General features: G+C 30.9%; 1 long non-coding RNA gene across 1 annotated transcript in view; it reads right to left on the reverse strand.

Moving 5' to 3' along the window:
* The window catches only part of LOC148276632 (uncharacterized), a 58,797-nt gene extending 41,528 nt beyond the window's left edge, over positions 1-17,269 (reverse strand). The window contains exon 1 of the long non-coding RNA XR_015823689.1: positions 17,213-17,269. This is a non-coding gene — a long non-coding RNA (uncharacterized LOC148276632). The remainder of the gene's footprint in view (positions 1-17,212) is intronic.
* Positions 17,270-24,276: the final 7,007 nt, after the last annotated feature.

A 24,276-nucleotide genomic window follows, 5' to 3' on the forward strand; every position in this document is an offset into this window, starting at 1 on the left:
TGATGTATAAATAAATAAATAATTTAATGATATTATATATATCATTAATTTATATAGTATATACTTATTCTAACACTATTTTTAATATGTTAATGTCGTATTTTATAATATTTACATCTTTCTATTCATGCACGAATGATTAAAACTGTTAAGCTATTACTTTTGATTTTATTTATTGTGTATTAATTTATTTCTAATTACAATTAAAACTTAAATTACAATGGGGGCACCTAAGAAGGATCTCTAACAGAAAATAGCTTTTCTCATAAAACAAAACCCCTACCGTGTCCTACTTGTAAATAATATTCCAAGCAAGTTAATAACACGTTTTAATCAAATTAAACAAATTCGATTGAACATGCACATATGTTTTATGAACTTTGCTGATCGACTATTAGTTTGAGGGTGTGAAGTGTTCATTAAATAATAACGTTCAAAAATTTCGCAAGACAAAAGAAATACCTAAATTTTTAAATAATTCCTTTAGTACTTTTTTAATACAAAATATTTTTACATCCTCAGAAATTGATTTAGGTCTAAAGGGATTAAAATTATTTTATTTTATAACAAAAAAAAACTGTAATCTCTTAATTTTATTTATAAACTTTTTCACTTTTCAAGAAAGCATAATTCCGTAACAATTTATCAAAAGTCTTTTCTTACTTAAAGACAAAAGCTTTTCTACGTTTGCTCACCTGAAAGTGGCTTATTAGAATCACTTAAGTATCACTGGAGAACAACGAGACCTGGAGACAAGCGTAAATATAAAAGGAGGAAAAGTATACATATTCCAGGTAATTAAGAAAAACAAATAAGTAAGCATGGTTTTCAGAGGTGCCTGTTTGTTGGAAAGGAGTTTTGAATTTTCAGGATTAAATTCAAGGGTACGGATTTGTTGAGCTCAGGTAATGCGGGGGGAAAAGTGGACGAAAGAGGAAGTCAAAAACACATTTACATAGAAATTCCATTAATCCTTTCTAACTATGTAGTCGAATTTGAGATATATGTTAATTTTGACTGTAAGGGATGCCATAATATGATTAAACTTCTAACATTTAATGCTCATCGGTTCTGGGTATCTTTTTAAGTTTTATTACTAAACCATAAAGGAAAACAGTATTTTCGATATTTTTGGTCTCATAAAAATTACGTAATGGCAAAAATAAAACGTTTGAGTACTGAAAGTTTGTCGATAAAAATTATATTTTTATCAAAATTTTGCATATTTGTTCATATACAACGATTATGTATATTTTCTTTCGTAGGTTTTTCAAATCATTTTTGTAATATTTTGCCCATATGTTTTCATTTTTTTTAGTTATTATAAACTCTTTGAAAATGTAAAACCAACGTGAAAATATTAGAATTATTTTAAAATATGCAATATATTCCCTTTAAAATAAAGATTAACACGATTTCTTCTTAGAAGGTCTATGGTATGTGTTTTTTTACGTGATCTCCCATGTGAACAAACAAAATGCGTGACATTCACGTGATCGCAAAGGGCCCAGTTTTTTAATCTAAACTATTAATATCTCTAGCGCTTTTTTTAGAAAACAACAATGAAGAAAGTTTTCTGATGAATAAAGTGTTAAAAAAAAGAATATCAAATTACTTTAAGTAAGAAGTTAATGTGCAATTCGTAATGTTGTTATAGACAATTTATCATACCAGACCAAAACAGCTATCGGCTTGATGTCAGCTTCGTGGTGTAGTGGTCAACATGCTTGCCTACCATGCAAGAGGTTTTGGGTTTGATTCCTTACATCGTTGAGATGAAACATTTATTTGAAAGTTGTTTTTAAACTAGAAAATTTCACATTTCCTGGATTGGCACATAAAGCGTAGAACTGACCATCCTACCTTCATGTCATAAAAATGATCCAGATGCGCTCCGGTTATGGTACTAATGCAATGTTCTGTACTTTATTAGGTGCAGAAATGGAATAATGATGATGATTATGTCAGCGTCCAAGTGGACAAAAAATACAGTTTACTAGGTAAAATTGAATCAGTTTCTTAAAAAATAAAACTCTATGGCTACCATTACATAAAAATCCTTTTTAAAAATTGAGTGCAAAAAAATCCACCTCGTAGTTTAGTGGTTGACGCGTTCGCCTATCATGGTTGAGGCCACTGCAAGGGGTGACTTTATAAAAGAGAAGCTACAGTTAAATAAGTGTCCTTTTATTTGTCCCTCCATTAGCGATATTAAATGGCAAGTCATCGGACTGTATTTATTTTTTAAATTTGATTTTTTTTACTAATTAGATTTATTTTATTTGTTGTTTTTTTACAGTTTATGTTTATTTTTTTTACATTAAAGATAATGTCCTCTCAATGGGGTAGGGTGTCAAACATAATGAAATCATAATATCATTTAAAATATAATAAAAACACATAAATCTTACAAATAAAAGCACCATAAATAAAATCATCTTTCTACCTATTTGGCCGGATCCATTCATCAAACCGTGCGCATCTCACCTTCGTTATCCATTTCTTTATGGCGATTTTATAGTGACAGTACTAATTAATTGTACTTATGGACAATGGAAGTAAGTTGTACACTTTAATGGAGAAGTAGACCAATCCTCCTCAACCGAAAATTGTGTTCATTTTAGATTGCTTTTGCAGCATCAGGGTGGAATGTCTAATAGCTGTCGTAATAGTGTTCGGTATTTAATATTTTTTGTATTCACACATTATAGCATAAATTTGTTTTAGTGATTAGTTGTTTGAGTAATGTGTGATTTGCACATCCCCATCCAATTTTCCAAAACTGATTGAAAAACTTAATTATATACAAATAAAAAAAAAACCTAAAATACAAGACGTTAATCATGAAAGTAATAATAAACCATCAAAGGAAAACATCGACAGGAATCGGTGTGAAATTTAACGTGTGTTACAACATTAAATTCGCCGACGACGTTTCTATCCCAATGTGATAAGTCTCTCTGATTAAATAAATAATTTGACTAACCGTTTGTTTACCAGAGAACTAACAAATACTGGGGTTGGTGCCGCTGTGGAAGATTACAGAATGTTCCAGAGGATCAATGAAGCGCTTCAGTAAACAAAGTCTTTGATGCCCCCAATCCCATCCTAAATTCGTATTACCAAGTAAGAGAACATGTGGGCAATTTTGATATCAATCAACTTGATTGATTAATATCTCAACCGATATATAAAAAAAATCCAAATCGTTTGAAGCAGTGATCCTTTGGTTGTTTTTAATTTAATTTAAAAAATCTGAATATTTTCAAAACATTAAAAAAAAAAAAACACATTTAGACGTTTGAGTAACAAATAATTTTTTAACAAGTAACTAAATTAAATATTTTTAATATTTTCAGCATTAACTTTATGGTCAAATACCTCACTAATTTTTATGAAATATTTGTATAAAACCACTTACCGACTTTTTTATATCTACCGGTTTTGAGAGGTACCCTCATATAAGACGTACCCTCTGTCGTAAAATAGTTTAATAACATCAGTGCATGTAAGGGTTTGTTAAATTGCTTGTTGAAATGCATGGGGTGTTGATTTTATATTTTTGTGCAACAACTTTGGTGAAGGTGTATAGTTGGTTTTGCATGTTAGTTTAATTCATGTCCTGACGAAGAAACGGGTACGTATCGAAATCGGTAGACATAGAAAAGTCTGTAAATGGTCACATTCAAATATTTAGTAACATTAATTTAAGTGCACATTACTGAAGAATGAATAATAAATCTATAGAGGAAATAAAAAAAAGTTTTATATTCTCAATTTTTTTTTTCTTTGTTAATTATCTACAAAAGAACATGTATTATGAAAACTTTATTCGTTAAATTTTAAAAAAAATACAAATATGTATTATTTTTAATTCATAAATGAGGGTACTACTTGCAAACACGGCAAAACCCATCTTTCTTTATTTTGAGCAAATCACAAAAAACTGATAGAACACTTCACTTCAACTTTTTTTTAAAACTTATTTTTTTTATCATAATCAGTAAATATTTTATACGTAAGCAGTGATGACAAAAGCGTCATTGTGTCAAGAAACAGTAGTGAAATAATAAATTTAATTTTATACATTACCAACTATGCAATACTTAAGTAAAGATTGCCATGTTTGCAACAAAGCCGATAATTTAAAAGTCAACTCTTACAAATTAAGCCGTATTTTTTAACTGACAATGTAAAAATTATTGTAAAAAAGTTGTATTCTGAATATTTTTCAATTAACGTCTCACTTTTTTTAAATTTTGGATTTTGCCGGGTTTGCAAATAGTACCCTCAAATAAATACACCCAATTGATAAAATTTGTTTTATTTCATTTTACTAAGGCAAATTTAAAATTTAAAAAAAATAACGTCATATCAATAAAAAATAATAAACGAGGGACGTAAATAAAATTAAATTTTACTTTCAATGCAAAAAAAAATACTCTTAATCTTAATGCAACACTAACATGGAAAAATGATATTTTAAAGTACAACTATGTACTGCTGTTTTTATTACTTACAAAATTTATCCAGTTATGTTTTATTGGTTGTAATAAATATTTAAAATTAGAGTGCTTTTTGAAAAAAAAAATTGACAAAGAAATTTCTGATGAATAATAAAACATGTATTTGAATTTCAGCTCTGAGGGTTTCTTTGATAAAGTCTCCTTCGTCTTCCTCTTTTTATGAGTGGATAAAACCATAAACCTGTCGAAATACAATGGATTTATCTTCTTTGAAAATCACCACGGCCGCGGCTCTTAAAATCGTATACAAATTCCTTTCCAAGTACCAAATTCCTTATGCAAAAATCAAAACTGAATATTTTGAGGAAAATCTTCAAGGTCTGTTTTATTTTTGAAGGTATTTTTAAAAACATTTTTCCGAGACACTGAACTTACTTTAAGCCTTCCCACAAAGACTAGGATATTCCAATTTTAAATCATAAAGGAAATTATGCTTGAAATCCCTTGCATGTGATTTCTGAATTTTTCCCAAACTTCTAAAATAATTCAATAATTTCTTAAATAATTGTTTATTTATTTTTAAAGCATGAACTTTGTGAATAAACAAATAATTGCGTTGGCGATCACTCGGGAGTAGGCGTTTCTGTCCTGCGCCAATGGTATCGGCTCACACTCCGCACACTACCGTCTAGTCATGGATTTTTCTCAGCCAGGGCCTCGATTATGATGGAAAGATAATGACATCATACCTTAACCTTTGTGGTATAGTTAAAGATAAAATCCCTCTAGCAATTATAAAGATATACTACCGCCTCCCCACCTTCAAGTTTTGGGTAGGTACATCGATATGAAACAAGAGGAAGCGTACGTCCGGTATCTATGCTCTAAAATGACATAGCTTCAGTATGACGTCATAGTTGAAGATAAAAGTCTTCCGACCGACTACAAAGGTATACTACCAATACCCACCACCTTCAAGCTTTGATGTAAGTACATAATTTTATACCGACGGATCTAGGACCCTCCAATACGTTTATCTACGCATTAAAAGTGTCAAAAATTTTGTTCCAACGAGAATTTTTTCCTTTAGTTATAATTTATTAAACTTGTTTATCGTTTTTAGGTTGGCAATATTTTTCTTAAAGGCTTAAAAATATGAGAGAGAAATAAGTAAGTTTTAAAGTCGAATTAAATACCAACATGACTGTCACGTTAATAAAACAAACGCCTAGATATGAAAAAAATGTCGCTAGATTCTCTACTATTGACAAATAAAAGTATCTAGGCGTCAGACACAGATTATATGCCTCAGAAAGTTACCACTCTAAAAACATAATTTAGTTATTATGTTTTTTTCCATCTGTTTTACTATCTTTCCGAGTGTATGTATGCTTTGTAGTCGATTGGTAGATACAAACAGACGATCGTCAAGCGTACATTTTCAAAAATCATGCAAAATTCATGTTCAAGCGAGCATTTTTTGCTTGAATTGGGATTTATTGGAGTTTATAATCGCTTTGAAGTAAGCACTTTTTATTTCAAAAGCCTATTTAAAATATAAATGTGAACTTTCTTAAATGTTAATGACGTAAGGAACGCGGACTAATTGTTTGCGGTCATTCCATCGGCTTGTTTCGATCATTTGTTGTCGATATGACAAGCAGGTAGAACATACCGAGGTAAGATACAGATAGTACAGAAGTTAAGTATACCATCTCGATATATACATATGAAGATAGCGTTCATAATCGAGGCACAGGACATGTATCGCCTTCGAACTCCACGCATGCCCTCGATCTTTTCGATCATAATTAGTTGGAGAAGCGCATATTTGCTTCCGCGTATGCTGTATCATAGATATGCAAATTTCCTCACGGGATTCTCAGCATTCTTCGGTGAAGCCACATTTCCTCAAAAGCTTCAAATAGGTTCATGGAGCTCACCTTAAGAGTACATGTATCGACCATCCTCTGTCTCATTTTTAAATTAAGACTATTACTGCAGAAGAATGATTTCAAGCCATAAAATCTAATCGCGCTATTTTTAGTCTGAATTTAATTTCCCTATCTGAGTCCAGATCAAAAGTCATTTAATCAAATATTTTTACAAATATATTCAGGCATTACTTAATACCTATATATCTTTGTAAAATAACTCAGTCGGATGAATCTTACCCGAATTAATAAAGTATATCTGCTCTTTAGTTTCAAAACTGGAGGCCTCTGTGGTGTAATGGTCCCGACGTTTGACTCACGCGCAAAAGGTTCCTGGTTCGATTCCCGTCGAGAACACAAATAATAACGTAATTTTTCTCAAGCCCATGTGTTCAGTGCTGTAATTCACTCTGTATTTTGACCTCCTGGCCTGTTGCGGTACAAAAAAAACTTCAACAGATGGATGAATCCAAGAAATAAAGATGTTCAAGCACGGGCGAAATAGTGAATGTAACACAGTGCGTAAAACGGTCACTTAAACCAACCAATGACAGGTTATGAACCATGTGAATGCCTAGACTCCTATGTTCCCTTCCCGAAAATGTTCTCTGTCTCTGTTGTATATGTAAATGTTTATATCAATTACTCCCTGGAGTGAAATGCAGTCTACTCACATACTCTAGAGTCACAGTCTACTAAACTCAGAACATTTTTAATAATAAATACTATGTGTTTTGAAAATTCACTTTATTAGATTATGGAGTTAAAAGCTTCTTAACTTTGAGATATCAATTTTTTTAAGGTTGTTTTATCTTAAATGTTAGCTTACTAAAATTGTGTCCCTTAACATACTGGTGCATACATTTAAGATGTAATAATTCTAATCTTAACGACTTTTTCACGTTATAATCTGTTTACTCTTGTTCTCCATAGTACCTTCCCTAGCGATGTGAAGGGGTGGCTAAGGTCTATAGTTTAATTAAGTGAAAACACAGCACCCCGAGTGTCCGAGATTAAAGTGTTCTTAAACATGTACTCGCATGTATATACAAACTTCACACTTTGTGTAAACCTGCTTACATAAGATTATAAGTAGCAATTTGAAATGGGGTAAAAACAAACTTTGCACCTTTTATTACTTGATGTATTATTAATATTATGCGACTGACAAGTCTTTATTTAATCGAAAAAGATATAATTACTTTCTAATTCACACTTAATGATGTACAGAGAACTGTATCGGAACTCCAATCGTAGAAAGAGTATTACCAATAATGTTATAAATTACATTAACTTACACGATATAAAATGTATTTTAAATATTATTACTATTCCGTTTTTGTTTTATCAATTTGAATATTTTCATTATTTTGTATATTGGATTATATTTGTAACCACATAATATTGTATGAACAATATTTGGAGCTTGTCCAAATTTTTGGAGACAAGGACTGGATTCAACTCCCTAGGGAGCTGTTTTTATTAACACACTTTAACTTGACAAACATCAACAGATGAAAGAATTGAAGGAATATAGATGTTCGAATATGGGCGGAATGGTGAATGTTACACATTGTGTAAAGTGGATATGTAAACCAGCCAATGTCAGGTCATGAGCCCTGTAGATGCCTAGACTTCTATATTACCTTCTCTGAAATGCTCTTTATCTCTGTTGTAATATGTTTGTAGGAAGGAAATCCAACATGTCTACAAGCCTTTGTTTATTCTCAAAAGGTTATTTTTTTTTCAAATTTAAAATGTGTTGTTTGTTGACAATCACCAAGAAGTAACTGACGCTTTGTATCTTAAATCGACGAGGAACACGACAAGAATTATGAACAGTGACATATTCCCTTCTGAAAAATGTTTTCCCTCTCTGTTGAAATAAATTTTAATCTGAATAACTCACTAGGGAGGAAATCCAGCCAGTCTGCGGACATTTGGACGTACTCAAACATTGTTGAATTAACTACCTGATAAAAGAAGAAGTATAAAAATAGGAAAATTGTTTTCTGGCGTTGCCTAGTAGGTGATTTGGTTCAGCCAGATGAAACTCACCCACGTGATAAAAGCTTCAGCTCTATTACTTCACAAAAGTCAACAGATGGAAGAGTTGAGGAAATGTGGATGTTTCAAAGTTCAGGCAGAATGGTGAATGTTACACAGTGTGTAAAGTGGCCACTTAAACCAGCCATTGACGGGTCATAAGCCCTGTAGATGCCCAGACTTCTATATTACCTTCTCTTAGGTGTTCTACATCTCTGTTGTAATATTTAAATATTGTATGATTTGAAATTAAATCATACGTATGATTTGAGTTTGATTATTTCTTTTATTTGGTATAAGATAGTAAAAAAAAATGTGTAGGTATAGCAAAAAACATGTATTTTTTAAAACATAATGATTATTCTTGGGCTCAAGCCCAGGAACTAATAATTTAGAAAAGCATCGTTAAATGCTGATAAAGGTAGCATTACATTGTTTTCGTGCGCTGTGGAGTGGTATGTTGGGGAGCCATCTGGCGCGTATCACTTATACGAGCATGGATAAAGAATGGGTAGAATTACATTTTTGTGTATCGTGTAGAGGAATGAAATTTTACCAATACAATTGTTCGGAAAGTTCGGCCACTGTTTGGAAGATCATATAGAAGCAAGATGCACAAATTTAGATAAAACATCAATTTGCAACAACTGCTGTACGCAAAATAACAAGTTCAACGAAATTAAAAACTCCATGAAGCACACAGCCAACCACCAGAAGGACTGTGATAATAAAAAAAATATATATATATTAGCAAAAAATTGAATAGATGACGAGTCAATAGTGCATAGTTTTTGTTCCTTAAAAAAAAACATGTCAGAATATAATATATACATATACTCATATAAATATATACATGCATATTTTTTTTTATTTATACATCAACGGTTCAAAGAACCTTTTACAAAAATATAATCACTTACAGAAATAATCACAGCAGTGCACAATAATCATGTAGTACATGGTATAAAATAATAGAATAATTAAAATTAATACATTTAGTCAACACGTTATACAAAAAACAAAAAAGAAACATAACAATTCTAAATAAAAGATAACAATAACCATGAGAAAATCTTATGTTTTTAAGATAAATATAACATAGTAAAGTTGAGAATAACTAGATAATAATAAAAAAAAATAAAAAAAATATTTATCAAAGAATATTTTTATTGTATGTGAATTTATTATATATGTATTTACTATACATATATTTGTTTATATTTTTTAGTTTTGAATCTTGAAAAAGGACACACTTAAACATATTCTTATGTGTGCTTTAATAATAACAAAATACATATATTTCATTTATAAGTTAATTAACGTTTATTATATTTGTTATATTATAATTGTAGTGCAATTGTTAATACAATAAAATAAATAATGATTGACGTACACATAACTCAATAAGTGATACAAATTCAATATATCATACGACTGAAAATAGTTCTACATTATACCATATAAATATATGAAGTATTGAACACAATTTTAACAAATTCTTAATTTAAATAAAATAAAAAAATTAGTTACCTAATTTCATAGTCACATTCCGTAATTAAATACATTATTATATACCTGGATACACTTACCATACTGCAGTTATCAAACTAAAAAAAAACATGGAAGTGTCAATATTTATGTCAACCAATTTTAACGTAATTAGATTAAAAGAAATGAATCATGATAATAATGAAAACATTTTAAATATTGAAGCGGAAGGAAATAACTAATATTTTAACATTATTGCTATTTACCGTACCCATTTATCAAAAATTCAGTAATTAACTAATGAATTAAAAAATATATTAAATGGTTTCAGAAATAAATATAAAAATATTGTCGACGATATAAACTTAAATATTGCAAACGACTTTCCATCAAATGACCAAGATTATTACCTCAATATGCTAGCAGAACTAAGTTATTTATCGTGCATAAATTCATTTACTCAAAATGTACAAGGCCTACGGCCCTCATGCTTGGATCACGTATTTACAAATATTGATGATTTACATCACATAGTAGAGGCAGTTATTTTCACAACAATTATCGATCATTACTCGTGCATATTTAAATACACATACAGCAACTCAAACATTACTACTTCCAAACAAAATAATGGTTGCAATCCAAAAATAAATATACATTTGGAAAGATATACGAGTAAATTAGCAGACAAAAACTGAACAGATTTATCATCATCATTCCATGTCCACTCCCTAGATGGAGCATATGGTGTCCACAAAGATCCTCCAGCATCTCTGTTAACTTCCAGGTTTGCGTCTTGTAGTTCTGACATGAACTGCAGATAAACAGTCAGCAGTGGACGTCCAGGGCGTCGAGAACCTGATGCCTTGTAAAGTAGGCAAGCGAGGTTAAGGCTCTTAGGAGGCATCTGCAGAACGTGGCTAATCCAACTTTATCGCCAACGCGTGGTGACAGTTTTCACTGGAGATTGTTGCATTATTACTTTATTCCGCACAAAGTCAAACCACCGCACACCCAAGATTCTTCTGAGACACCTTTTCTCAAAACTCAGTATTTTTCTGTTTTGGGCCCTAGTGAGATGCCACGATTCGCATCCGTAGAGGAGAATAGGTTTTATGTAGGCATTATATAGACTGCATTTGGTTTTCCCTGAGTAAATACCCGATCTTCAGACAGTCCGCACACTGTTGAATGTGGCGCCTTCTATTCCTACCCACACTCCCAGTTCTTTTTGAAACCTGCTGTTTTCCGTAACATATACTTCCAGGTATTTGAAACCCTCTACTCTTTCGATGACTTGGTTTTGAGTCGGGGGATTTTGGGCATCAAGGCATGAAGTGTTACACAGTACATGGGTTTTCGCAATATTGATTTTAAAACTCATGCATGCGGAGTGCCGATTTAGGCTATCTGCAGTGGCTTGAAGACCCGTGACTGAATCCTCAATTATAACCGTATCATTGGCATATTCTAGATCACGAAGTTTTGGGAGGATGAGATGGAAATTTTTCGATCTAGTAGAATTAAGTTCCTTCGGATGAAGTCTACAAGGATTATAAAAAGGAACGGAGCAAAAACGCAACCTTGACTCACTCCGGTGGTGACCTGAAACCAATCTACAATCGACAATATCGTCGATTCTGATTCGGCATTAGCTACTTGACAAATGTATTTCTAAGTGATAATGTTAATGAGTCTTGCAAAATGTTTGAAGTAACATTATCTAAAATCAATAATAAATCGTCTTCTAATTGTATACATAAAATGAAAAAAATCTATGTAAGCCTATCAAAATTTAGAATTCTCATGGTCTAATAGTACCTCTAAGGCACAAAGAAACGCTTTATAAATTAATTCCCAAAAAATCTTTTTAAGAAAAATTGCGCAAACATTTCAAAAAACATAAAAACAAAATATCTTGGATAATAAAATATACAAAAAAAACTATTATAAGCAAAAGCTAGAATTGTCTGAAAATAATAAATGAAATAATGGATAAAAAAACATGCAAAATAATGAAATTAATGCAATTTTACACGGAGACTCTAAGTTGTATTCGAACCCGCAAAAAGTTGCAAAAATTTATTTAATAAATATTTTTCAAACGTTGGAAGAAACCTTGCATAAGATATTTTATCAAATATAACAGATACAAATTTGTAAACTAATACTGAACTCGGTTCATATTAACATATTTCAAAGCACTACAAAGAGTAAAATAGAAGACATTCAAAAGTATGAAATGAGGTTCATCTCCAGGTTTCGATAAAATTTCTACTAACAATTTAAAACACATTACAAAACTAACTTTAGCCCACTGAAACAGAAAATAAATATATGTTTCAAAAGCGGTATATTCCCTTCTAATTATAAGAAAACCATAATTACTCCAATATTTAAAGCATGAGATTCAGAAGAAATAACTAACTACCGTCATATTTTAGTAATTTCTAATATGGCTAAAATAATTGCAAAAATAGTTTTAAAAATTAACTGAATTTATAAAATGTAATTAATTGATTCTCGACCGATTTGGATTTTACGGATAATTCATTGGAATCATCAATTAAGTGTATTGGTGTGTTTATTGATTTTAAAAAAGCACTTGATAGTGTATCACAAAATAAACTTCCATCAAAATTAAAAGGGGTGGTAATAGATAGAAATGCCATTGAATTGTTAACAACTTATCTATTCCATCGACTTGAATCGCTAAAAATAAAAAAAGGACTTTAGTCGAATGGAGACTAGCAATTTCGAGATTCCTCAGAGTACTGTGATAGGTCCCTTTCTGTTTATTCTATATGTCAATGACATATTCTATCAAAATTTTAATCAAAAATTAATATTATATGCTGATGATACGGTTGTTATAGTAGAGGGAACAAACTGGAATTCTAAAAATGGTAAATTAAGTAGCTTATGATATTTTTGTAATTTTATGTCAAATAGGGAAAATATATATGTTTTGCATTTTTGAAATTATATCACGCTGTTTCTCGGAGGAGGTAGGCAGAGAGAATAGAATGCCACATCTCTCTGTCTTTGCATACAAACCTCGCTTCTTCTACATTAATACATCTTTTCATGCACCCACGCTGATTATTTTTACGTTTGATATATTTATCTTCCAGTTTTTTTGTGGAATTTGGTCATGACATGTCTTTCATGGTTTTTCTCGTTTTTTGCATCCATCCACATTCGCATCGTAAATCCTTTACGTCGTTCAAACATCCAACGCAGCATAACTTTCTTGATTTTGTCGATAACGCTTGTCTTAGCCTTACATAATGCACGAACCTCGACATTTGTGTACACCAATCATAAGTTTTACAACACATTTATTTTATTTTATTTTTATTTTACTAACATAAACGGTAAATCTGCCTTTTACAAACATTTATAATACTAATGGCTTGATATGTAATATTTTTAAAATTTTCTTATACCCAAGATTTATAAAAAAAAATAAACCTAAAAATCATACAAGATTTATATTTAAAAAAAATAACCTAAAAATTATACAGCATATTCAGGAGAAAGATTAAATATTAAAACAATCTACAGTAAAACAAGAAAATCATTAGTACTGTTTTAAGCAGCTGGGAAAAGTGAACAAAAAACTGTATACATTATGAAATGCATGAAAAAATAAATATAATAACCATTCACCATCTTTGAAAAAGTTCAAAAGGTTTGTTCTATAGGAACAATACCCTACACTAAATATATCAGATACGTGGGAATAACTATTGCCGAGTTCATGAAGTCTATTTAATACGGCATTACAAGTATACACTGTCCGTGAATTGTAGCTACAAAACGGTGGCACCTGTCTAGTCATTCTTCCAGGCACTCAGAATTTGATGAGAGATAATAGTTCAGGGCAATCCCATTTGCCCAAGAATCTACATTTTAACAACATTTAGCCTACTTTTATCCTTGTTGTAAAAGTAGGCACCAGAACTCTATTACTAACTGCTTTTTTTTTACAAATGATTCTTACAACTGAATGCGTTAAATAGTTCTCACATGGTGCATTGAGTTCTTTCCCTCCCTAAATTTTTCAATTTGATTATGGCGGGTCTTGCTACAAAAATTGTAAAGCATTTTTAAATGGGTAAGACAATCCAAATTCAAATGTCGTGCCTCGCGGCTGTGGCGGGGAAGCGTTAGTGTCGCAAATAATAACTTCGAAATACAAGGGGTGAGATAAAACTTTGCATATTTTCAAATATATTTCAAGATTTATTTTTAGGGTGAGCACCCCGTTTTGCTGATCCAAGTAGATTTTTAGATTGGAGCGGTTTCTAAAACGTGCTACGAATTAAATAAATAAATTTTTACATAAAGATACGAGTACCATCAAGGGACAAATGAGTCGAATTTCTTTGGAATTCCGATAATTTATTGATTTAACTTTTTGTACATAATGTTATTTGTACATTGGCGGGCGTATTGCCAAATGTCAATTTCTTCCAACCAACTATATATATATATATATACGTATTTATATACAGATTACGCAGACAAGGTGTCGGTTATGTAAAACAGTTCATTATCCATTCAAGTTTACCATTGTTAGAGAAAACCATTGCATTTCACAACGTTATGATATTTACGGTCCCGTGCTTATACATAATACGTCGTCATGGCGGTGAAAAGTTTTTAAGTGAATTTTTGCTTAATATTATCCTTTAAATATTGGTTCTTTATTGAATGGTGAACTCCTTGAAAGTGTGAAAACAATTTTAGCCGTTTTTTTACTGTCTATTTGCTACATTTCTAGCAGTTTTAAATATGTTTTTGTAGATAATGTTAATCAAATCTTTGCATTTCTCACATATTATTTTGTATACACAGTACACTATTATTTTGCTCTTTTTCTTTATCAATGCCATGCTCTTGGATTTGTTGGGAATTCGATTTTTATTTAAGATTGTGATGATAAAAATAGTTATTATTCCAAAGTATAAGGGTTTTTGGTAAACATCACAACTTTTTAAAGTTTGCTTCTTCTTATTAGGCAAAAATAGGCATTGATGCGCAATAAAGTGTTCAAAACGGTAATATTTCCATATTAAAATATACCGGTAAAATACAGTTGTACGTTTTTATTTCGTCCCCTTTATTTATCACATAAACTAGCGGAATCCTCTTTAACAGGATTCAAAGAGCTATAAAGGGAATTATTATATTCAATCTAACCGCTTGGATGAAAAAAATGGTACCGTAGATTAAATCAAAAGATATTTTCCCCCAACCGAAACAATTTCCGTCTCATTTTATTAAACGTAAAGAATAATTATTATTATCGCCTAACTGATGCCAAGAAGTCCTCTTAATTTCTGAAAATGGAAGTTTATTATTAAGAAAATCTTTATCGCGGAAATGTGCCGGTTAAGAAAAATCCGTTAGCAATAAAGTTTTTTCAATAATCAGAAAAGCAACGAAAGAAAATCTACAATAAGAAATTTTTCAAAGAAAACTTTGTTAGAAAACATTGAGTGGAAGTATATTTTATTTAGTTTCAAGCAAAAAATTAAATTATCAGTAACGTTTTTCTTTATTCAATACTTCACAAGAATACATTATATAATTAAATTAAGAATGTTTTCCCCACTAGAAGAGCGCCTGCCAAGGAAGACATTTTACACTTTTTTTACACAATGAGTAGTTTTTGGATTATGCAATAAATAATTTATTTTAAATTGAAATAAATTGTGAAAAAATTCAATTAAGTGTACGTAGCTTGGATTATCGGGTATCTTGACTTCACTAAATATAATTTATTTATTTATTTATTTAATCCAATATATAATACAAAAACATAGTTGACAAAAAAAATGTTTATGCAATAGGTACATTTAATAACATTTGCTTTTTATTTATGGATGTAGCCACTCCATTGGCCCACAGGCACGTTTCGGAGTGTTAGTGGAATATTTATTTATACATAATAGTACATACTTTCTCATCCATTGTCAAGTCAGATCAAAGTATTATGGGTGTAAAAATGTAAAAATAAATAAAAAAGATTTTAAACATACCTACATGAATAAAATGAGAAAAGATTTTCATGAAATTTAAATTATATTCTGATGTACGAAACATATTCCATAGCTTCTTGTCTAGTCCTTTTCGTAATCTATTTATGGACTAGAGTTTTGAAAACATTGTTTTTCATTTGGTCTACCGATATATCCATACTTACGTTTATCCATACCTACATATATTCAAACATAGGTACATAAAAAAAAATAAAAAAAAATTTTTTTGAAAAAACTTAAAAAATTGTATGTCTCAGGGGTTAAAAAATAATAGTGTCTTTGTCCGTAATTTGTTTTTTTTTCTTTGGTAGCAGAAATATTGGTTTTGTCTTTGCCTAGTGTCTTAAATGTGTTGTCTGTCATAATATCTGTCAGGCTTTTGATTAAAGTGTCTTAAAATTGTCTTTATGTATATTTGAATAATCTATCTTTAGAGTATTGGTAGGGCCTTTTGTTGGCTACTCTCCGTAAGGCTTTTTGTGCTTCAATTAATGGCTGTTTTATGGTTTAACTTGTTCCTCCCCATCCTATTATTCCGTAATTTATAACTGATAGCGCTAGAATAAAGTATACATTTATTCAAGTACTTTTGTTCAGAATGTTTCTAATGTTTTTAAATATGTATATTATTATTATTATTAGTAATAACATGATATTTTGTTCGAAAAAATATAAAGCAAGTTTTTCCAGTAAAAAAACGATTTGAATTACTTAGTTTTTTTTTATCATTAAATAACCTAATTTATTTTTTGATTACACAGGTAATAAACACACACCAGGAGCTCTTCGCATCACCAAGCCAAAAATCCGACACTTGTCCTCACGAATAGTGCTATGTGTTTATAGACGACTGAATATCACACCCTTTAGATTTATGTATTAAAATTGACATATGTACATTATGAGAGATGTGGAACATTTTTATGACATGTCATGAACAATAAATGTTACACAATGTGTAATATGAGCAATCTAACCTGCTAAAGATATACCATAAGCTCTGTAAATGCATAGACTATTATATTATTTTCTCTAATATGTTCTTCATCTCTGCTGATATACAAGTAAATATCAATACTGTTTTATTAAATTTTTAAAAATTAGCTCAAGGGATTATTAAATTCAAACGCAAAACGAAGTTCTATAAAAGTAATTCGAATAGCAGGAAGAGAAAAAAATAATTGAGTTAAACGAAAATTAAGGAAAAATTGTATTTATTATTTCTTACCAAAAAAGGTTTAATTGAATTTTTCCTCTACATCCCGGTCTCCTATTTATGCTACCTGTAAACAAAAAACATTAATATATTAAAGCAAATTCGAAAAATAATTAACTAACTTTTAATTAAATTCTACACTCAACGAAAGAATGAAATAAGAATGTTTATTATTCATGATTTTCTTAATTATCAAAGATTTGGCGTTTCTTTTACCAAACTTTAAAAAGTTACTTATTAAAAAGTATCCGTCAATAAAAAATCTTTGATATCTTTGAAACAGAAGGTTTATTTTTATCAAAATTATTTCCTTGTTTAAAAACTTTACAAAAAATTTGCCATGCTGAAAATATATTAAAATACAAAACAATCCGTTACGCCGCTTCCCGTGGGGGTAGGCAGAGAGGAAAGTACGCCACTAGCATGTATTCGCATTCAGACCTCGCTTCCGTTACATTCATACCGATATCTTATCATACAAGCACTACGATTAATCCGACTTTTAATAAGCCCATCTTCAAGTATTGAATGTGAGATAATACTTTTGACATAAAACATTATAGTTTTCTTATAATGTTATATTTTTTACCCATTTAAACATAATAATAAATGGGATTTAAGGTCTGAAGTCAGATTGAAGCCTTGCATATGCATACCGTACCTACTTGGGCCAATAGTTTTAATTTTTAATTTAACCAAAGCATGTAGTTTAATAAATTGAATCGGGTTGTGGTCGCTTTGCCAGTGTTGCGGACTCACGGATCAGAGGTCCGTAGTTCGAACCTTACTTGACCCCACATGATTTCCGTTTTTCTAATAATGAGTTATTTACAACTCTTTGTATAATATATTTTTTATTTTAATTTACTAAGGAAAAACAACAGTTGTTATATAAGAATACAAAATATAAAAAATAGTCCAGTTAAAGTTTTACACAAATATAATGAGAGAATAATATATTATTTATTTAACAAATTACAACGGGGATGGTGAATACCTTAAATAAGGGAATATGGAAGTCTGGGCATTTACAGGGCTTATGACCTATGATTGGCTGGTTTAAGTGGCCACTTTACACACTGTGTAACCTTCTACATTTTGCCTATGTTTGAACATCCATATTTCTTCAATTCTTCCATCTGTTGATTTTAGTGAAGTTAAAGAGCTAAAACCTTCATTGTTGAGAAGAGATTCATCTGACTGAATTATTTCACATACTAGGCAACGCCTGAAAACAATTTTCCAATTTTTAAACTTCTTCTTGGACCAGTTGGTTTCATTACAATATTTGAGTTTGTCCAAATGTTCGTAGACTGGATTTCACCCCCTCGGGAGTCATTAAGATAAACAAATTACAATAGGGATGGTAAATAAATTTATTTATACATTTACATTGTTTGAATTCTTTTTTTATACAGAATAATTTTCCATCACTGGACACCCCAAGAAAAGAGAAAAACAAGACATGAAAAAAAAAGAGCTCGTATGAAGGTTGAGGGATGAAAAAATAGAGTGGGGGAGAGGGATTTTTATAATATAGTTGAACAATTCAAAATTTTCATATAATAAAATAAACATATGCCCCTCATGTTGAAATATTGGAATTAAATATAATTTTTAAAACTCAAATATTTCTGTATTAAAAAGAATAGTGTAGAAAACTGTTTAATCAAAATATATCTACAAATACATGCATATTTCATTTTGTTGTTTTCTTTTTACATTTGATAAAAAAACACTGTTAAAGGGATAAATTTTAAATTCAAAATGCCTGTTAAATAATATTTTGTCGGAAAATAAGACAAAAACCTTTTCTTAACCTGTCCGGGAGTGAGTTTCTGCCGACAAAACTGTATCTGGGGAGTGAGTTTTTTTTTCATGTTTTTTTTTTACTTTTTATAATTTTATATCATTGTCAATGCTATAAGCAACATATTTTCTTGAATAAAAATAATAAATTATACCAGTAAATATGATTTATATCAAAATTGTCGATGTTTTATTTCATGGGTTGTCAACCATCGGTTTTACAAGCCCAAATAATATTTCTGAAAATAATCGGACGTACATGTACGCCCATACTCCATTGATGAAAATTTTGTTTGGACGACCATGTACGGCCATACTCCCGGACAGGTTAATAGAGTCATTGACACATTTCTGGTTATGCGGTTGCAAGAGGAGATCCCAGCAGAATGCTCGTACGAGGTTTTCTTGTAATTTGAATTACGTAGTATTGGTTGATGCAACTGAGATCCCCATAGAAAGACTAAAAAAAAGTCCGAAAATACCAAAAACACGTACGACTTTCGGTCAGAGAAATTTTTCTATTGTCGCCCCAAGAGTGTTCAATGTCCTTCATGAACATTTCAAGTTTTTTTTTTTCAATTATTATGATTTTTACCATCATTATTTGACGTGGGTTTACTATTCTAGAGATAAAGTTAATTTATGAAAACTTTTTTTTTATCTACATATTCAGAAATTAATATTATTTATTTTATTTATTAATCATATAAAACAAAGTATTTTACAAGTATAATACGTTAAATTACATTCCCAGGAGTTACAACAACTCAATTCGTGACAAATATTATTAGCATTTAGAAAATAACACATATTGAGAACAACAAAGAAACAAATCAAGTTCAGCACCTTTATTACTAAATGTAGCACAACAATATATACGCCAAAAACCTTTTCTTGCACAAGCAGAATAAATATATATAAAAAAACGCTTTTAAGAATAAAAAAAAAGTAGTGAATCTACTAAGTGAGTTAGGGTCATTAACATCACATGCCATGCAGATGATGCTGTTATAGTGATGAGAACATATCCATCTGAGTTAGTAAACATCTAGATGCCTAAGAAATGTCGTGTAGTACAATGAACACATGATTATTGGAAACATAATTCAGATATTCAAAACGTGTGTCAGACCAAATCATGGTGTATACAACAGAGGCGAGGATAGATAGAGAGAAAATAAAAAATACGAAAAACCTAGTAGAAAAACTAAATAGAAAAACCAAAAAAGAGGCAGAATCTAGAGTCAAGAAGTTAGACGGATTTGCGATACCCATTGCATAGTAAATAGATTATGGAGAGATTACGTCAATAATTCCAATAATTCCATAAATCGACAGCTCTAAAATCCCCAATACCAATGCTCACGAAATCCCAGCCGTTTGCAGTCTGCCCGGAAGACCACCAAGGAGAGGGAAGAACAGCTGAAACTCAAAGTCTCTGGAGTTAGCTTTTAGCAGATACCAAATTAAACGATCTTAACCGAGAAGAAGAAGAAGATTAAACCTTCAGAAATAATTTTCACTCAGATCTTCCAAGAAAAGGTTAAGGTAGAAGTCCTTGATAGCCACGCTTTGCAATTTACGCACTTTATTTTCTTTAATTTTAGTCGGTAGTTTATTATACAGTGTTCTTGATATTCTCCAAGGACGTTTTACCAAACTTGGTAGAGTGAAATTTCGGTATATGCAGGTTTTTCGAGCTGCGCGTATTGTGGCTATGGATATTGCGATTAAAATTTTGATTTAAATTTGAATGAGCTGAGGAATTCAAAATGTTTAAAATGATGTTTGTAATATCATGCATAGGTATTACTTTAAAATGAAGTATTTTTGTTTGACTGTAAATATCTTTTACAAGTGTATCCCAAGGCAGACCAAGAATGTTCCTCAAACTTCTATTTTGAAAAACCTGAATCTCAGAAATTAGCATTTTTGTAGCGAATCCCCATATACAGGATAAATAAACAAGATGTTAATGAATCATGGCATAATAAATGGAAAGCAGAATAGGCTTAGGAAGTAAGCCCCTAAGTATATACAAAACTCCAGTTATAGGTGCAACCTTTGATTTTACATGGTCAAATTGATTGTTCCATGAGAGTTGATAGTCTTTAATTAACCCTAAGTATCTTGTGACATAAACTCTTTCAGTCTTACTAGATCCAAGAGAAATTTTAAGACGCATGTTTTTATTATTGCTGAAGTTTTCTGATGATTATATTTCAAAAGTTATTATGAAAGCCATTTTAAGGAGAAGTGCTCAAGTTTACATTTGTCTTAGGAAAGAGTCCATTGCAGGAGACTACTGCGAGACATTGCATAGATTTATATACTACTAAGCGTGTTGTCCAGATGTTAATTAAAATTTATGTTAATGCAATAATTTTTATTTAAAGTATTCTGTAAAAATATGCATGCTTTCCAAACTCAACACAGGGCTCTTGGCCTCATACAGTTAGGGATACGTTATAATGTTTTTTGTTATTTGTATTTTTATATTAATAAATAAATAAAAAAAACTTACATGATTTCGCTACTAATTTATACTCCTTACAATGCCGTCTGAGATTTTGCGTACATTTACTTAGCAAAATAAATGCAAATTATGCAAATATCAAATACAACATTAATCCTTGAAAATAATGTGTCAGCCAGTGAGACGGTGGGAATCGGTAGCAAATAATTCATGTGAATTTCTGTTAGTTGATATACAGAATTGAGAAGCAAATACGAAATTTACTGTTTGATTTGCTTTTCAACGGCACGAGAATGATTTGCAGCTCCAAAGGAAACCGTGAGATGTCTGATTCGACGTTCTAGGATATGAACGCTCTAAATTCCACGTTTTCAGAAAACCACGTGTTCATCTACGATAAAACTATACAGTATGGCTTGAAACTGGGGGTAAAAAAATGTGGTAATAGAACATTCTAGGACCTGTATAACAAGGGTTTATTATTGGTAAAATTAACATAATTCAACGGAGATCAAGAACTTTTTATATAAGGAAATACAGAAGTCTAGGCATCCACAAAGCTTATGACCTGTTATTGGCTGGTTTAAGTGGCCACATTACACCCTGAGTAATATTTACCATTATGACTACATTTGGACATCTGTATTCCTTCGATTCTTTTATCCGTTGACGTTTGTGAAGTAAAAGAGCTGAAACCTTTATTGTTGCGGGTGAGACTCATATTGTTGAACTATTTCCCCTACAAACTAGGCAACGCCTGGAAATATTTCTCAATTTATGTACTTCTTAGACCAGGTGGATTTATCAACAATATTTTGAGTTTGTCCAAATTTTTGTAGACAAGGACTGTATTCAACCCCCCAGGAAGCTTTCAATGCTGTGGATGCCTAGACTTCTATATTCCTTTCTATAAAAAATAATTATCTCTGTTGTATTGTGTAAATACTAACAGCTCCCTGGGGTTTGAATCTAGTCTCTGTCTAGAAAAATTTGGACAAACTCAAAACATTGTTAGTCGGTAAAATGTTTACCGTTTTGAAGATGTTTCAGATTTACTTTTAATGTTTTCCCTTGGCTACACTTCAATTACCTAAAATATATTTTACTGGACAAATAATTATTTATTTTTATTTTTCTTTTCCTATAACAATAATTTACGTACATAATATTTTATCACACAAAAAATTGAGATCAAGTGGATGAGATACCTTTTAGGAATTACATTTAAATTTCTAAAAACTCAGTACCAAAAGTAAAACCAAATGGTTAAGGTTTGTACGTAATTCGAAAGAAAATTTTCTGCTATATAAGGTATAGTATATGCTTTTACGTTACATATATTATTGTTTAAGATAACAAGGCTTTAAAATAGAATGTAAAAATACTAGAAAGGGGGGGAGGGTTTCTACATCTTCTTTTGTTCGCGTTCAATCGAGGAAATAAAGCTGCCAAATCTGTTCGCGATATTTGTGTATTTGACTTATATGCTTAATTTGTTTTTTGTCCTCTTGTATTTGGAAAAATACGGGCACAATATTTATATGATGTCAATACCAATTAATCAATAATTCAAAACCTATTTTCCATATACATCGCAAATATCGCGAGCAGCTTTGGCAGCTTTATTTCTTCTATTGAATGCGAAAATATAGAGGTATCGAAAATGTTCACTTTCGTCTACTTGACATTCTTTGGTAAATCTTGGTGTAAAGATGAAAAGAGATTCGAGGATATAAGAAGCATATTTCATTATAATGATGTAATAACTTATATTTACATAAAGGCTATTAATATTAAAAATACTTGGTACACTTATTTATTTTGAACAATTAGTGCTTTCACCCTCTAATGGGCATCTTCAGACCGGTCTACACACAAACACATACTAGACATAAACACATACTAGACATAAATAATTCAAATGAATTTCCTTGAGGATTTCCTCGCAAAACTTATACAAAACGTTTCACGTTTTTATTTCCAGCTCCTTTCTTGTTTCTTTCGAAAGTTCTCCAATTGGTTTCAAAGCTAATTCTATGACTCCAGGACCATGAAAACAATCAGAACGTCATGTTTACGTAAAAAAAATCTTGAAAAGCCAATTGAACTTGAATATAACTTTAACAGGTTCTTTACTAGACATATGAAATAATATTTCTGCAAAATGGCTAGGGCAGGGGGCGGAAGTGTATTATAAACCAGCTGACGTCTTTGATCTGCAGTCAGATCTCGACCGTCTAGAGGATTACTGCAACTCCAACTGCTTGGACCTTAATCCTTCTAAGTGTTCAGTTATTACATTTAGTCGCAAAGTAAAATTTTTACGTACTAACTATGTGCTTAAGGGTCAAAACCTCCAACGCTCATTATGTGTAAAGGATCTAGGTGTCTTCCATGATAGTAAATTTCTTTTTGACGCCCATGTTGACAGCATCATAAAAAAGTCATCGCGTGCGCTTGGCTTTGGTATGCGTAGCTCTACGTCGTTCACTATGGCAAAGACACTTAAAATCCTTTACTGTACATTAGTGCGAAGCAACTTAGAATATGCATCACAAATATGGAATCCTATGTACAATGTGCAGATATCACGCATTGAAAATATTCAAAAAAAAATCGTAAAGTTCATGTGTTTCCGGTTGAAACTTGAGTTTAAATCTGACCAGTATATTCATATATGTAAAAAACATCACCTACTGCCTCTGCAAAAACGTCGTGAAATAGCGGATATAATTTATTTACTTAAAATTGCCTCTGGTTCAATTGACTGTCCTGAACTACTTTGCAAACT

The sequence above is a fragment of the Micrasema longulum genome, unplaced genomic scaffold (genome assembly GCF_059751315.1).
Source record: "Micrasema longulum isolate JH-2025_06_02 unplaced genomic scaffold, ASM5975131v1 h1tg001172l, whole genome shotgun sequence".
Taxonomy (NCBI): Eukaryota; Metazoa; Arthropoda; class Insecta; order Trichoptera; family Brachycentridae; genus Micrasema; species Micrasema longulum.